We start from the raw sequence: 16,750 nt of genomic DNA on the forward strand, positions 1-16,750 counted from the left end.
AATGTCTTCACAGTCCCCACCGGGAGAAACTTAGCCTCCAGTGGAAACAGTTTACCTACAAAGAGAAAATTGAGCACTGCTGCCTCATGTTCATTGGAAAATAAGAAATCATGTCTTCCAGGTCACATAGATGCAGACCCAGGTTTGATGGTCTCACTACAAAGGAAGCCAAAGCTCATGACAACAACATATATTTCAAGTGCCCAACCTCAGAGGCAGTATTCCAAAAAGTCTTAGGCCAGAAGAGCTCTTTGTTTGTGGAGTGTTTACCCTGTCCTTTACTTTTGGAAATGCCTCTACCACCTCCAAGGTTGTGAACTCCCGAGCATATTCCATTCCATATATGTATTCATAGATTTTCACACTTTTCTACTATAATTGTGTCTTACTTGGGTGAAGGCAATGTCAAGGCATTGTTCTGGATGTGAGTGAGAAGATTTTTGTGTAGCACATATTTACATACACACTGGATTCATTTTTCAATTTTCAATTGAAATACTGAATCCCTGACACTAACCCATACCCTACTAGACTCTGACTAATGATCCTAATATGATGGTGAAAAATAACCCAAAAAGCATAGAAATACAAGCAGTTCAGAGGAGGCATGGGGTATAGTTGGAATTGCCTTTTGCATTATATTTTGTAGGAGTTATAAATCTAGTCAATTTTTTGTTGAAATAGTTCTACATGTGTTTTTAAAATTAACAAATATATGAATCCCTGTCTCCCTTTCTCTGTAGCCTATTCAGCACATGTATTTTTATATGCACATATAGAATCCTACCTGACATCACTCATATACACTTGTGAGGTGGCTGAATTGGCTGATGCAAATTGAGAAAAGAGATCACTCCTCCTAAACGCTGTTGTAACTGAAAATTCAACTTATGGGTGAGCTTCCTAGTTGAATAACATTATACATAATTTCATGTTCAGTAAAATTAATATTTTTCAATCTGTGGATTATATATATTTCATGATGAATTTCTATTGGCATATATATCGCTACTTTTTTTTTTATTGGTTGCTCAAAACATTACAAAGCTCTTGACATATCATATTTCATACATCAGATTCAAGTGGGTTATGAACTCCCATTTTTACTCCAAATACAGATTGCAGAATCACATCAGTTACACATCCATATTTTTACATAATGCCCTATTAGTTACTGTTGTATTCTGCTACCTTTCCTATGCTCTACTATCCCCCCTCCCTTCTCTTCCCATCTTTTCTCTCCACCATACCTACTATAATTCATTTCTCTCCTTGTTTATTTTCCCACAACCTCTTATATGTAATTTTGTGTAACAATAAGTGTCTCTCTCCATTACCATGCAATTTCCCTCTTCTCTCCCTTTCCCTCCCACCTCATGTTTCTGCTTAATGTTAATCTTTTCTTCCTGCTCTTCCTCCCTGCTCTGTTCTTAGTTGCTCTCATTATATCAAAGAAGATATTTGGTATTTGTTTTTTAGGAATTGGCTAGCTTCACTAAGCATAATCTGCTCTAGTGCCATGCATTTCCCTGCAAATTCCATGATTTTGTCATATTTTAGTGCTGCGTAATCCTCCATAGTATATAAAAGTCACATTTTTTTATCCATTCATCTATTGAAGGGCATCTGGGTTGGTTCCACAGTGTAGCAATTGTGAATTGTGCTGCTATGAAAATCGATGTGGCAGTATCCCTGTAGAACGCTCTTTTAAGGACTTCAGGGAATAGTCCAAGAAGGACAATAGCTGGGTCAAATGGTGCTTAAATTCCAAGCTTTCACAGGAGTCTCCATACTGCTTTCCAAATTGGCTGCACCAGTTTCAGTCCCACCAGCAATGTACAAGAGTACCCTTTTCCCCACATCCTCGCCAGCACTTGTTGTTGTTTGACTTCATTATGGCTGCCAATCTCACTGGATTGAGATGGTAGTTTAGAGTGGTTTTTTTTTTGCGTTTCTCTTACTGCTAGAAATGGAGAGCATTTTTTCATGTACTTGTTAATTGATTCTATGTCCTCCTCCGAGAAGTTTCTGTTCAGGTCCTTGGCCCATTGGGTTATTGGTTATCTTATTGTCTAATTTTCTGAGTTATTTGTATACTTTGTATACTCTAGATATTAGGGCTCCATGTGAAGCGTGAGGACTAAAAATTTGTTCCCATGATGTAGGCTCCATATTTACCTCTCTTATTGTTTCTCTTTCTGAGAAAAAAAAAATTCAGTTTAAGTAAGTCCCATTTGTTGATTCTTGTTATTAACTCTTGTTCTATGGGTGTCCTATTAAGGAATTTGGAGCCTGACCACACAATATGTAGATCGGAGCCAACTTTTTCTTCTATCAGACGCAGAGACTCTGATTTCAATCTAGCTCCTTGATCCACTTTGAGTTAACTTTTGTGCATGGCGAGAGGAGGGAATTCACTTTCATTTTGTTGCATATGGATTTCCAGTTTACCCAACACCATTTGATGAAGATGCTATCCTTCCTCCATTGCAGGCCATTAGCTCCTTTATCAAATATAAGATAGTTGTAGCTTTTTGGATTAGTCTCTGTGTCCTCCATTCAGTAGCATTGGTCCACCCGCCTGTTTTGGTACCAGTACCATGCTGTTTTTATTATGATTGCTCTGTAATATAGTTTGAAATCTGGTATCGCTATACTGCCTGATTCACACTTCCTGCTTAGAATTGCTTTTGCTATTCTGGGTCTTTTATTTTTCCATTTGAATTTCATGATTGCTTCATCTATTTCTACAAAAAATTCCTTTGGGATATTGATTGGCATTGCATTAAACCTATAGAGAACTTTTGGTAATATCGCCATATTGATGATGTTAGTTCTGCCTATCCACGAACGGGGTATATTTTTCCATCTTCTAAGATCTTATTCTATTTCTCTTTTTAGGGTTCTGTAGTTTGCATTATATAAATCTTTCACCTCTTTTGTTAGGTTGATTCCCAAGTATTTAATTATTTTGAGGAAATTGGGAATGCAGTGTTTGGACTCATTTTTGTTTCAGAAATTTTGTTGCTAATATACAGAAATGCCTTTGATTTATGCATGTTGATTTTGTATCCTGCCACATTGCTGCATTCATTTATTAGTTCTAGTAGTTTTTTTCTGTAGAACATTTTAGGTCTTCTATGTATAGAATCATGTCATCTGCAAATAGTGATAATTTAAGTTCTTCTTTTCCTATTTTTATGCCTTTAATGTCTTTCATCTCTCTAATTGCTCTGGCCAGTTTTTCGAGAAATATATTGTATAGAAGTGGTGATAGAGGACATCCCTGTCTTGTTCCAGATTTTAAAGGGAATTCCTTCAATTTTTCTCCATTCAGAATGATGCTAGCCTGAGGCTTAACATAGATATCTTTTACAATGTTGAGGTAAGTTCCTGTTATCCCTAGTTTTTAAAATGTTTTGAACATAAAGGAATGCTCTACTTTGTTGAATGGTTTTTCTGCGTCTATCAAGATGATCATATGGTTCTTATCTTTAAGTCCAATGATGTTGTGAATAACATTTATTGATTTCCATATATTGAACCAGCCTTGCATCCCAGGGATGAATCCTAGTTGATCATGGTGCACAATTTTATTGATGTGCCTTTGTATAAAATTCACCAGAATTTTAATGAGGATTCTTGCATCTAGGTTCATCAGAGATATTGGTCTGTAGTTTTCTTTCTTTGAGGTGTCTTTGTCTGGTTTCAGAATCAGGGTGATGTTGGCCTCATAGAATGAATTTGGCAGAGCTCCCAGTTTTTCTATTTCCTGAATAACTTGAGAAGTATTGGTATTAATTCTTCTTTAAAGGTTTTGTAAAACTCTGCTGTATACCCATTCGGTCCTGGGCTTTTCTTGGTTGGTAGTCTTTTGATTGCTTCTTCTACTTTATTCATTGATATTGGTCTGTTTAAATTGTGTGTTCTTTTATGACTCAGTCTGGGCAAATCATATGACTTAAGAAATTTATCGATGTCTTCACTATTTTCTATTTTATTGGAATACAGTTTTCCAAATAATTTCTAATTTTCTTCTGTATTTATGTTGCATCTGTTGTGATATTGCCTTTTTCATCCCGTATGTTAGTAATTTGAGTTCTCTCTCTTCTTCTCTTCGTTAGCATGGCTAAGGGTCTGTCGATCTTATTTATCTTTTCGAAGAACCAACTTTTAGTTTTGTTAATTTTTTCAATAGTTTCTTTTGTTTCAATTTCGCTCTGATTTTAATTATTTCTTGCCTTCTGCTACATTTGCTGTTGTTTTGCTCTTCCTTTTCTAGGGCTTTGAGATAAAGTGTGAGCTCATTTATTTGTTGTTGTTTTTTTTTTTTCTTTTTTTGAGGAATGACCTCCAGGCGATGAATTTACCTGTTAAAACTTCTTTCATTGTGTCCCATAGAATCTGATATGTTGTGTCTGTATTTTCATTTATCTCTAAGAATTTTTTGATTTCCTCCTTTATGTCTTCTGTAACCCATTCATCATTCAGTAACATATTGTTCATTTTGCAGGTGATGTATGATTTTTTCTTTTTTCTTTTATCATTGATTTAAAGTTTCATTCCATTATGATCACAAAAAATTTATGGCATTATCTCCACCCCTTTATATTTACTGAGGGTTGCCCTATGGCATCACATATGGTCTATTTTTGAGAAGGATCCATGTGCTGCTGAGTAAAAAGTATATCCACTTGATGATGGTTGATATATTCTATATATGTCAGTTAAGTGTAGGGTATTGATTGTGATATTGAGTTCTATAGTTTCTTTATTCAACTTTTGTTTGGAGGATCTGTCCAATGGTGAGAGAGGTGAGTTGAAGTCACCCATAATTATTGTATTGTGGTCTATTTGATTCTTGAACTTGAGGAGAATATGTTTTATGAACGTCGCAGCACCATTATTTGCTGTGTGAATATTGATAATTGTTATGTCTTGTCGGTGAATGGTTTCTGTTAACAGTATATAATGTCCTTCCTTATCCCTTTTGATTAAATTAGTCTTGAGGTCGATTTTATTCAATAGTAGGATGGCCACCCCTGCTTGCTTACGAGGACTGTGTGCATGGTATAAATTTTCCCAATCTTTCACCTTCAGCTTGTGTATGTCTTTTCCATTCAGATGTGTCCTCTGGAGGCAACATATTGTTGGATTTGTTCTTTTTAATTCAAGTTACAAGCCTATGTCACTTTATTGGAGAGTTTAAGCCATTAACGTTTAGAGTTACTATTGATATATGGTTTGTACTGCCACCCATGTTTGCTTATATCTTTTTTTTAAATTAGTTTGTTTCTCCATGATTAGCTTATCCCCACCCTCTGTCATTACTGAGGCACTTTCCACTGATGGTTTTCTTTGTTGATTTTCATTTCTTCCTCGTGTAGTGTTTTGCTCAAGATGCTTTCCAATGCTGGTTTTCTGGCTGCAAATTCTTTTAGCTTTTGTTTATCATGAAATATTTTTATTTCGTTGTCTTACATTAAGCTTAATTTTGCTGGATACATAATTCTTGGTTGGCATCCATTGTCTTTCAGTGTTTGAAGTACGTTGTTCCAGGATCTTCGCACTTCCAGCATCTGTGATAAAAAATCCATTGTTAACCTTTTTGGTTTACCCCTGATTGTAATCTGCCTCTTTCTCTGGTAGCTTTTAATATTTTCTCTTTGTTTTGTATATTGGATATCTTCATAACAATGTGTCTTGGCATTGGTCTACTGTGATTTTGTGTGCTCAGTGTCCTATAAGCATCTACAATTTGTTTATCTGTTTCCATTTTTATTTCTGGAAAGTTTTCTCTAATTATTTCATTCAGCAGGTTACTCATTCACTTGGTTTGAATCTCTGTACCTTCCTCTTTCCGGATGACTCATAAGTTTGTTTTTTTTATGTTATCCCATATCTCTTGGATGTTTTCTCATAATTTTTTACAGCATTTCTTTCTTGGCTAGAGTTTTTTTCAAGATGATATATTTTGTGTTCATTATCTGACATTCTGTCTTCTACTTGCTCCACTCTGTTAGTGATACTCTCAATTGAGTTTTTAATTTGGTTTATCATTTCCTTCATTTCTAGAATTATTGTTTGATTTTTCTAATAATCTCTATCTCCTGATAAAGATGCTTAATTTCTTATTTTATCTGTTTATGTAATTCATTTTCAATGCGTTCTTTCACTGTTTTTGTTGTCTCATATCCTCTTTAAGGTTCCATTCCATCTGTCTAAGGTATTCCTTGAGTTCTTTATATGACCATTTTTCTGATGACTCTAGATACTCTTGAATATTTAGGCTGTCCTTCATTGTTTGTACTTTTTTTCTTCCTTGCTTTTTTATGCTGCTCATGTTACTTCTTGTTCTGTTTGACTACTGAGTTACTGCTTACTCTTATAAATTTATTTGATGCTTGGAAGGAAAGATATTAGAAGAAAAGGGAAGAAGTCACTAAGGAGAATGAGAGTAGGCAGGTAGAATTCAAGGAAGGGGGTATAAGAAAATTGAAAAGAAATGAAAAGACAAAAGAAAAAAAATAGAAAATAAAGAAAATTTTAAGTAATAATGATAATTAAAAAATGAAAATTAAGATTTAAAATAATAATAATAATAAAATAAAAAATTAAAAAAATAAAAACATTAAAAAAGTTAAAGAACAACAACAAAAATGAAAATCAAAGAAAAAGAAAAACATACAAATAAAATAATAATAATAATACATGCAGTCCTAGAGTTCAATTTACTTCTCTTCCAGTAGGTGGAGCTGTGTGCACTGGGCCAAGATTCTCCTCTCAATAAGTGGGAACCAATCACTGTGCAGCAGCTCTTCCTCCCAGACTGGGCACTCCAATCCTGAGTGCCTAGGTCCTTCTCTTGTGCTTCCTCAAGCCAGTCCCCGCTCACCTTTGATGCTCACCACAATACTGGTTACACGCCAGGCCTCTGCTCCTGGTAGCCCTGTTTTAATAAACTCCTGGGCACACTCTCCCTGTTTGCCTCCCTCAGACCCTAAGTTTGTAGAGCTTTGGCCTGAAAACCCCCAGCGAATTTTCTTGTCCTCCGGGGGCCATGCCCCCGGTAGGTGGTGTAAGAGACCTCAATTGTCAGCACTGGTGGGAGCGGTAGCCAGGACTTCCACGCCGTGAGTCCCGAGCCAATCCTGATTCCCTAGGTCTGGCTATCACGCTCCTGGGAGAGCTGGGAGGGACCATTACGGCAGAGCTGGGAAGGGCCCTTGAGGTTTCCCCGTGGTATTGAGAGAGATGGCAATGGGATTACACACTTGTCGCGTTGGTTTCAATGAAGTTATCTCCTCCGCCTGTAATGTCAGTTCTCTGCCATGGTGGTATCCCATTAAAATGGTGAACGTTCGTTCCCTTTGCTGGGTGACCAATGCAACAGGTGGGTCCTGACTATCTCTCCCAAGCCCCATTTCAATCCTGTGGCCACTGCCTATGAAGGCTCAGTTGTCTTTTAACTCTGTCAATTCAGAAAGCCCGACCAGTTATTTCAGGGGGAATGTTAGTGCTGAGTCACAAAAACCAGACGAATTTAAGCTTGAATGCAGCAAATTCGGGCTCTGTGTGTGTTCTGAGGGGCCCAGACTATTCGCCCCAGATTCACAACAGGTCAACATTGCCTAGTGATTCTGAGCAAACAGCATTTAGACAGTTTACGACTCCCTATGCCCATGCAGCTGAAGAGATCATAGACTTGATTTCTCCATGCCTGCCTTCATAATGGATCTCCTGTATTGCTACTTTTTAATATCTGTGCATGTGCATGTGTGTATATATATATATGTATATATATATATATATATATATATACACATATATATATATACATATATATATACACTCTCCAGATTTTTCAAAATATGAAATATGAAATATATGTGTCTTATTATACACTCCCTAAATTCATTCATATTCATATCTGTGGATTTATAATCAACTTTCCACAAGATTATTCTCAGAAATAATCATCCACCTGCAATACATATTGTTTCCTAGTACTGAAAACAAAATTCAGTGAATGGTGCATACAAAACCTAATATTTCTACAGTTACTTAGCCAGTTTAAAATGAATGCAAGTAGATTCCTAGGGGACATGATGTGTATTTTGACTTTCATTTTTATTCAACACTTGTACGTTACTATGTCTTCAGTTTATGCACATCATAGGATATATATTTCAGTCACAAATTAGAACATTTATAGGCATTTGTTTCACAATCAATCACTTCCTGATTCAGAACACATGCATTCCTCCATGTTTCTTGACTGGTCTTTTCATGAGACTTCTTTCCAAACACATTATTTTCGTTTAACATCATCACTTATAAAGCAAAACTCAAACACCATTCATCATAAACCATAATCCTAATATTACCATTAGAAATATAACTGGTTGGAATGAATGATTGTATATCAATATAAGATTTCTTATATATTTTCACATATCAATTCAATCCATTATTTAAAGTGGAATCAGTTATGTTATTTATTCATAGTATGGTCTATTCATGCATTATCTCTCTATTCATAGAAACAGGTTACACCTCTTTGTGCCCCTAATACTAATGTATACGTCTTCAAATTATTGCTCCCAGAAATGGTGAAAGAAATACTCATGTCACCTGATCTACATATACATTTTATCACAGTAATATTCTGAACAAAAAAAAAATAAAATGTCACAGTTATGATTGTACCAAAGCCTAAAAGGAAAGTGAATATTGATAACTAATAACATCCATGTCCAGGTTGCCTAATGCTCTCAAATGTCATTCCCATTCGTGAAGACATATTTGTTTTTTCCTATGATTATATATTCAAAGTCAAGCCTGTTGAAAATGTCTAATCCTATCACTCACTTAATACATTGCCTGATTTCGTAATGTCTCTATTGATACATGCTTTCCTACATATTTTCTCCAGTTCATCATTTTGGCTGACTCTTCACATGTGCTGACATTTACATTCACTCTCTAAACGAAACCCTATTGCTAAACAAGCTTTTTATTCCAAATCAAATACTCACTCTTCTTCCTAAACCTACTGACTATCTTCCTAATCCTACCGACTATCCCTTTTTGACTGGATGTTCTCTTCTACATTCAATCATCCAAGGTACTAGGTCCTATGCCATTGTATTTTGACTTAACTGAGACAATTGTACAGAACATAATTCAACATTAAGTATCCAAACCAAGGGCCCAATGCCCTTCTGGGCTTCAAATCTTTCTTAGATTCCCGTTTTCATACATATATTTCACCTATATATTCTTATAAATATCGCAGGTTCCCAATCCCATTATTCATCCTGCAGAATGATTCCTAACCCAAATCGAAAATATAATTAACCCCAACCATACACTAACTTTGCAGGAGAGCAGGAACAGTGTGGGTATTAAACTACAGGAATCTAGGGGATGTTCACCTGCTGAGAAACTCAAATGTTCATGCAGAAATGATCCCTGGTGAAGATGAAGGCAGCTATGAAGTACCTCAGAAAGCAAAAGTCATCTTCCATGGCAATCATCCTGGTCAGGATGAAGGGTTGTGTCTGAATCAGTCTCTCTCTTCTTAATGTATAGAAGATGGACCAAACCAGTCCTGTGTGGAAGCTGTTCCCGGGTGCTTATGGTTGATATAACATTCTAACTAGAGAAAGTGTCACATGAAAATCGAGGCAGCTTCCACCTCATGGTACTTTTGGAAGCAACTGTTAGGACAAAGTGGTTGCCAAGGCAGTGACATCATTCAGATCCTGAAGGAAGTGATCTCACCTCACTTCCTTGGTGGGGGAACTCTGTGAACTTGGGATCCAGGAAGCCAGGCACCCAAAGACAGTCCCTGTTCTAGTCCCAGTGGTCTCACATGTTTGAAATTATCAAGGACAGAGTCAGTCTTTCTTGGTACCTACAGATGTGAGGATGGCCAAATGCCAGGAAACCTCTGAAGAGGGGCTTTTCCTGAGAAATCAGGTAGTGTCTCACCGCTGACTCTTGAGAACTTCACAGAGTTGGCCAAACAGACATGATCTGAGACAGGAGAGGTCATTTCGGGGGAACATAGTATGGCCCACCAGTCAGAGGACACTCCGGGGAGTCACAGACCTACTAGGGGGAAGGAGGTGCCTTTGTGGAGTGGGTGTGAGTTTGTGGTTTTGTCTCATGTTCTGAGAATAGGTAGGAAAGGCGGTTTGTTTGGTATGGAGTGGAATATTTCTATTAAGTCCTTTGACAAGGCGAGTGTTTCTATGTGTGTGTATCCCACTGAGTCCATTGTTGTAGACATTAGAAAAGACAATGCATCAATGGATGTGTCCTGTCTAGTAGAAAGCTTCCCAGCATTCATCCTGCCCAATTCATGAGTGGACTCTGGCGTGCCTTATTGATGGGCAACACCTACAAACTTCCTAATTTCCTGTTTTCTCTCTCAATTCTGGCCACTCTCCAGAATAGTATCATGGTTTTGTGTCCAAGATTTGTACCACCTCCAAGATCTGTGACATGGCTATGTACTGGATAGCTGAAGGAAATGGCTAGCATCTCAGAAATCTCAGATATCTGTTGACCAGGAAAGTCTCTGTGGAGAAACCCTGCTTTGGTTCTTTTGCTTACCTATTGTTCTGTTGAATGTCAGGAAGTTTTTTGCCTCAAGCCACCACTTTGTGAAGCCTGAAGAAAAGAGTTTTCAAATGGAAATGAATGGACATCACCTGTGGCTCTTTGCTTAATTGCTTAGGATTGGGATATGTCTGAATCAGCCTGTTGGCCCTGTGTGAGGCTGTGGCTTAGATTCTCAGCACCTGATGGATCTAAACATAGATCCCATGCGTGCATCCAAAACCAAAATGGCAAAAAGATCAGATATTTTTGATGAACTCTCTTGCCTTCCTCTGGTAGGTTCCTGATATCCATCAAGTGAGAATAGGGATCCTTTGGGTCAAATGTGTTCTTCAAAGCCCTGCAGAGGCTAGGCCATAGGTGCTTGATTTTCATGACTCCAATTCACTTAAAGAATCTAAACCCCAAAGCTAGAAGGCCTCAAGTTGGAGAAGCCAAGCAATATTAAAGGCAGGCCTATTTGATCACTCCTGGTTCACAGGAAGAGAGTCCATGCCACCCTGACTTTTGGCAAATGAGTAGCAGGGAGCTTATTTTGGACACTGTCGTGGGCTGTGTCCCTTATGGAAACCTCCAGCCAGAGGATATGATGAGTGTCTATATGGAAGAAGATGAGGGCCATGTGAGAGTGTTTTGGTTTTAATTGTGGACATGTGTCTGGCGGTTGGAAGAGGTCACTGGGCCCACCTTGGCTTGCACTCTGGTGTGATTCCCCTTAGAGACTGAGTTCTTTTAGTGATCTCAGAGAATTATTGCCAGGAATTGTGTTGGAATTTTAGATGGCCATGCATGAGAGTTGCCCTTGGAAAGTGACATCTAAGCCCAAGTTGACTTTCCACAGAGCACAGGGAATTTAGCCAGGATATCACATGATATTATTCTTAAAGACTTGGCAGCCATATTTGAGAGTCAAAACACACATGGACCATACATTGTAGACCTCAATGGGCCTGGCTTAATCTGACTTTTGGCCACTTTTGGAAGCCTTGCCTGTAAGAATTCTCCAGAGTTTTCATTGAAACGAGCTTCCTCACCATTTAATGGTTTCTGAGTGAATTGAAATCCACAATGCCTCCAACTTCATCCTTGAAAATTGGCTAGATCAATACCATGGAATTTTTGAAATTCCCATGACTGGGTAGCACTGGAGAACATTTGGATGTCCTGTTGCTGATCATGAGTATACAGGACAGTGCCTTGATTGACTGGGTTTTATGAAAATGGTGAAGAACAGAGATTCCAGTAAGTTGGATCCTGCTGAGTAGTTGTACTAGAGCAGTGGTTGGCAGGTGTGTGATAAAACATCTGTGGTGGGGGCATGTGGATCTGCCATTGGCTTCCAAATGGATTGTGACTGACATTTGCAGTCAGTAGAACCTTATATGTAAAAGCATATTGTTATATGGAGAGGTTTCAGGGCAATGTTCAGAATCAGGTTGCTATGGTCAATGGGGCAAGCTATGTGGGATAGAAGCCTGGTTGGTGCATTCTCCTGCAGAACCCGACCCACCACACTTGACAGAACTCACTTCAGCACTGTGTCCCAGTTGAACCCTTGTATTTAATGAAGCAAATACCAAACTCCCAGTGCAGCAGCAAGAAACACCACGAAAGTGGAGGATGACCAAATGAATTTACAGTCCACACTGGGAGACACCAGTGGCCACAGTGTACCTACAAATAGAAAATTCAGCACTGCTGCCTCATGTTCATTGGAAAATAAGAAACCATGTTCTCCAGGTCACATAGATGCAGAACCAGATTTGATGGTCTCACTAAATATGAAGCTAATGCTTCTGACAACAGCATATATTTCATTGCCCAAGCTCAGAGGCAGTTTCTTCAGATGTTAGGCTGGCAGAACTTCATGTTTTTGGAGTGATTACCCTGTCCCTTACTTTTGGAAACTCCTCTACCACCTCCAAATTTGTGAACTTCTGAGCATTTTCCATTCCACATATGTATTCACAGATTTTCTAAATCTTCTCCTCTAATTTTGTCTTATGTAGGGCGAAGGTAATGTCAAGGCATTGTTCTGAATGAGAGTGGGAAGATATTTGTGTAGCACATATTTGCATACACATTGGATACATTTTCCAATTTTCCATTCGAAATACTGAATCCCTGACACTAACACATACCCTACTAGACTTTGACTTCTTATCCTAATTTGATGGAGAATAATAACCCAAACAGAATACAAATACAAGAGGTTCACAGGAGGCATGGTGTATAATTGGACTTGCCTTTCATATGATAAATGGTAGGTATTATGAATCTATCGAATTTTAATTGAAATAGTTCTCCATGTGTTTTGAAAGTTAACAAATATGTGAATAACTGTCTCCCTTTCTCTGTAGCCTATTCATCACATGTATTTTTATAAGCACATATAGAATTCTACCTGGTATCAGTCGTACATTTGGTGAGGTGGCTGGCTTGGCAGATACAAATTGTGAGAAGAGATCACTCCTACTTCACGCTGTTGGAACTGAAAATTCAACATATGGGTGAGCTTCTTAGTTGAACAACATAAATCCATGTACATTAAAATGAATATTTTTGGATCTGTGGATGATATATATTTCATGGTGAATTTCAATTCACATACATAATGCTACTTTTTAATGTCTGTGTGTGTGTGTGTCTGTGTGTGTATATATATATATATATTCACTCTCCAGATTTTTCAAAATATTTAGTCTATTTTTCTTTTTATACCCTCCCTAAATTCATTCATATTGATGTATGTGGATTTATAATCACCTTTTCACAAGATTATTCTCAGAAATATTCCTCCACCTGAAATACATATTTTTTTTCCTAGTACTGAAAACTAACTTTGGGGGATCTCATGATGGCGGCGAATGGAGTGCATTACCCCCATGTACCGCATCACTGTGCGGGAGAATGACGAGTTAGAACGGCTAAAACCTATCTTGTTAGAAATTTCCAGCAAATTTGGGGTGCTCCAAAACCTAGTGGACATATATCCATCTCACGAGGATCAGCTACGGGGGCTCAAACGCGAGTAATTTGTCCGCACGGAGGGTTATGCTGCTTATTCAGCAAATTGCCCTGCAGCTAGAGTCTGTGGCGCGCACTGGGAAACGACGAGATAGCATCGCAAATATACAGTGGTACGGATTCTATGGGCTCCTGCCAGCTATGCAATTACTGTGCTCAGTGCTGAGTTCTGGGATTGAGACGGGGATGGATGCGGTCCAATTCCGTTCTCCATACCGGTCAGACCACAGAGGAAGCCAGCGTCCACCATCTTGAAGAGCTGACGTCACCATCCCTGTTTACGACTGATCGCAGCTCATTCAGGTATAGAACAGGTAATTTCAAGATGCCATTCACCTTTGTCTCGCAGACAAATTACTCAGGCTCAGTGCTAAAGAAGCCACAGAAACTGCGTTTTGGAGCCTGCTCCTATTAGAACATACACTGAGCCCAGAGCGGCCAAATTTGGCCTCCCCGAACTGATCTGGCTCAGGGCTAAAGAACCCGTGGAAACTGCTTCCCGGTCCGGGTCTTGCTGAATAATGTAGAGGTAAATATCAACCGAGCCTTCATAGGCAGTGGCAACAGGATTGAGACGGGGCTTGTGAGGACCAGTCAGGACTCACCCATTGCTTTGGTCACCCAGCAAAGGGAACAAAATGCTGCCTTTTGCATGGGATACCAACATGGCAGAGATCTGATGTCATCAGAAAGCAGCGGAGGAGATAACTTCATTGATACCAGTGGTGACAGAAACAGTTAGTCTCCTGGTAAAGAAAGTGAGTCACAAACACCCGAGTCTCTCTCACTTTGTCATCAAGCCAGAGGGGCAGAGCAGAGCCGCTGCCCATACCCGGAACAGGCCCAGCGACACTCCTGCATGATAATCACTTCACCCTAATTGGAATAGAGGAAGAGCAGAGCCACCGCAGGTGCCCAGAACAGGCCCAGTGACCAGCAGGCGTGGTAGTCACGTCACCTCATTTGGAGTAGTTGCAGAGCAGAGCCTTCTCCCGCACCTAGTACAATCCAAGTGGTCCACCGGCATGGTAGTCACGTCATCCCAATAGGAGTAGGGGCAGAGCAGAATCTTTGCCCGTGCCCGGAACAGGCCCAGCAACCTGCCGGCTTGGTAGTCACAACACCCCAATTGGAGTAGCGGCAGAGCAGAGCCACCACCCGCGCCCTCAAGGTAGACAAATCTGCACCCGAACAGCAGAAGAGGCCCAGCGGCCTGCCAGCGTGGCAGACACTTCATCCATTTGGAGTAGGGGCAGAGCAGATCCATCGCCCATGCTCGCAAGGTAGGCAGACCTGCGACCGACCACAGAACAGGCCCACCCACCCACTGGCGTGGTAGTCACGTCACCCCAATTGGAGTAGGGGCAGAGCAGAGCGGCCGCCCGCGCCTCCAAGGTAGGCAGACCTGCGACCGATCGGCAGAACACCCCAGGGGTCCACGGGTGTGGTAGACACGTCATACCAATTGGAGGAGGGGCTGAGCAGAGCCGCCTCCCGCGCCTGCATGGTAGGCAGACCTGAGACCGATCAGGAGAACAGGCCCAGCGGCCCATCAGCGTGGTAGATAGATCACCCCAATTGGAGGAGCAGCACAGCCACCCCCCGCCCCTGCAAGGAAGACTTTTCAAATATACAAGAGCAATATAAATATATAGGGGGAAAATTTCAAAATCACAACAGTTTCACCAAGCAGAAAGAAACGCGAGCCATATGAAAAGACAAAGAAAAAAGGACCACAAGCAATGCAGGTCAACACAACTTTAGAAGAGGTAATAGCTGCAGCAGATGGAATGTCAGATAAAGAACTCAGGATATACATGCTTCAGATGGTCTGGAGTCTCATGGAAGACATTAGACAGCAAAATCAGACAATGAAAGATCACTTCGACAATGAATTACACAAACAAATCCAAGAAGCAAAAGATCAATTATACAGGGAGATAGAAGTTGTAAAAAATAACAAACAGAAATCCTAGAAATACAGGAAGCAATAAACCAACTTAAAAACTCAATTGAGAATACTACCATCAGAGTAGAACAATTAGAAGATAGAACATCAGACAATGAAGACAAAGTATTTCAACTTGAAAAGAACATAGACAGCTCAGCAAGACTGTTAAGAAACCATGAACAGAACATCCGAGAAATATGGGATAATATAAAGAGACCAAACTTAAGAGTCATTGGGATACAGGAAGGTATAGAGGTCCAAACCAAAAGAATGAGCAATGTAATCAATGAAATAATACGAGAAAACTTCCCAGACTTGAAGAATGAGACAGACTCCCAAGTCCTAGAAGCCAACAGGACGCCGAATGTGCAAAATCATAAGAGATCCACACCTAGACACATTATAATGAAGATACCCAGCATACAGAATAAAGAGAGAATTTTAAAAGCTACAAGAGAAAGGAAGCAGATTACATTTAGGGGTAAAACAGTCAGGATAACAGCTGATATTTCAACACAGAATCTGAAAGCTAGAAGATCCTAGAAATATATGTTTTTGTAAGGAGCTTTAGCTTCATTTCTAGTGAAAGCATCAAAGCTGTGTCTGCATCTATGTAACCTGGAGGACATGGTTTCTTATTTTCCAAAAGACATGAGGCGGCAGTGCTGAATTCACTCTTTGTAGGTAAACTGTGGCCACTTAAGGCTAAGTGTCTCCCATGTGGACTGTAAAGCCATTTGATCACCCTCCACTTTTCATGGTGTTTCTTGCCACTGCACTGGGAGTTTGGTATTTGTTTCACTAAATAAAAAGAGTTCAACTGAGACCCAGTGCTGGAGGGAGTTCTGTCATGTGTGGTGGGTCAGGGTCTGCAGGAGAGTTCACCAACCAGGATTCTATCCCACATAGATTGCCCCTTTGACCATAGCAACCTGATTCTGAACATTGCCCTGAAAATCTCCATATAAAAAGATGCCTTTACATGGAGAGGTTTCAGACATATAAGTTTCTGCTGGATGCACCATGTCAGTCTCAAGCCCTTTGGAAGCAATGGCAGATCCACATGGCCCCACAAGAGATGTTTTATCACACACCTGCACACCACCGCTCTAGTCCCACTATTCAGTAGGCTACAAGTTACTG

The sequence above is a fragment of the Callospermophilus lateralis genome, chromosome 12 (assembly GCF_048772815.1).
Source record: "Callospermophilus lateralis isolate mCalLat2 chromosome 12, mCalLat2.hap1, whole genome shotgun sequence".
NCBI lineage: Eukaryota > Metazoa > Chordata > Mammalia > Rodentia > Sciuridae > Callospermophilus > Callospermophilus lateralis.